The sequence below is a fragment of the Melanerpes formicivorus genome, unplaced genomic scaffold (assembly GCF_026170545.1).
Source record: "Melanerpes formicivorus ecotype bairdi unplaced genomic scaffold, bMelFor1.0.p_v2 SCAF_5, whole genome shotgun sequence".
Lineage (NCBI taxonomy): Eukaryota > Metazoa > Chordata > Aves > Piciformes > Picidae > Melanerpes > Melanerpes formicivorus.
In genome coordinates, this window is record NW_027142357.1 from 4,920,690 (window position 1) to 4,922,464 (window position 1,775).

Sequence of the window (1,775 nt, forward strand, 5' to 3'; positions counted from 1 at the left end):
TCCCTTTCTAAGAGAAGAGGATCCACTTGCCAGGCCACTTGCTGCATAGAGACCAATTCAAAATGTCTCCATAGCAAGATACCACTGATACCCTTGATACCCTCACTTGAGGGTGCCCTGTGGTCAGTGCTCATTAGCTGGAGGGCCAAGTCCACAGAACCACACAAAAGCAGGATGAGAGTTTCTGGGCCTTGAGGTGCTGCTTCATATCTGCAAAGCACCAAGCTGACGTATATGAGCTCCTCAGCAAGCCCTTTGACAGCTGTCACCAGGCATTTCTGTTTGCCAGTGCAGTTGTACCTGCACAGGAACAACAGGACCATCACTGAAAAAAATAACAAAGACCATTGCCAACAGAATTATTTTTCCTGAGAAGATGGAGCATGAGCTTCTGTTGCTAACTTTTAACCCACAGGCAAGAGAGAGAAACCACCATTTCAAAAAACAGAAGTGGTGTTTTGCTGATGCAATGCCAACACGGGGAACACGAGTTGTAACAGATACTTCTTTCCAGATTTCTAACAGCACAGCTGCCGATGTTGATAAACACTAAAAGCTAGCAAGCACATTTCAATTAACCAATAAGGACAAATTTGGTTACAAAAAAATGCAAGACAGTGTTGTTTTTCAAAACAACATTGAGTCAGGATAGAATCTATCACCCCAAGCATTTCTGCACCTCTTAGTAATGATCTTGCTAACGAAGTGACATATACAGCATGTTTTAGAAAGAAAAAGTCTGCTTGCAAGTTTCTTAGATAATAACTTGAACAGCTCTGCTTGTCAATACAGATCACAGTGCCTGGGTGTTAAGCTAGGTTTTGTACAGGAAGAATTTTCATACTGATGCAATACTATTTTTTCCCTCTAAGGTTCTCTATGAAAACACTCTGCTGCCCTTATTGCTGTACATTTACAGTCTTTGCGTGGTCTCTGGAACTGGTAACCACAGTGTGGCCGGTTGACGTTGCCCCCTTAAGAAAGGGAACATGGTGGACGGAAGTTGGTAAACGGAAGGAATAGTCTAAACTAATTTCATTGGTGAAGTGGGAGGAAGCACTTTTCGGAACTGGGAGTGAACTGGACATTTCCACGACTTTTCTATCAGTCTTGCTTCCGCCTTTCTACGGTGCGGCTGCTCTCTGTCCCTGTGCTGGGCTTTCTGCCAAGGCTCCGGCCTTGAGAGAAAAACTGATAAGGCCTGTATATTAACTCCTTTCCAATTAACACAAAACTGCTTTTAACTTCTTTCTTTCGCTCTCTCTCTCTTCTAACCTAATCTGGGGAAAGGGGGGAAAGAGGGGAAAGAGGAGGTGGGGAACCCCCCTCTCTGCCGAGAGGGGTTCACTCTCATTTCTGTGTTACTCTGTTGTATATCTTTGTATATATTGTAGATATTGTAAATTTGTAAATATCTCCCTGCAAACCCTACATCGCTTTGTAAATATAGCTCCACTGCTTTGCTAATTCAGCTTGCGAGTTTTTTTTTCCTTTCCCTTGAATTTTTTTTTCCCTTTTACTTACAAGGGGGAAGGGAGGAGGCTTCTCAGCCTTATCCTTCCACCCACCACACACAGCTAGGCAAGCTCTCTGTTCCGAGCATAAAGGTCCCCTAAGCAAACTACCTTGCTAGGGGCCTATTTAATTCCAAATTCATACATGGAATGTTCTACAGGCACATTCCTCAAGGAAAGCTCCCCTGGGGCTAGAAACCAGTTGTGCTATTATATACATATTTGTAAAGAATGCTTTTGTGCCTCTTACTGTTCACAGTT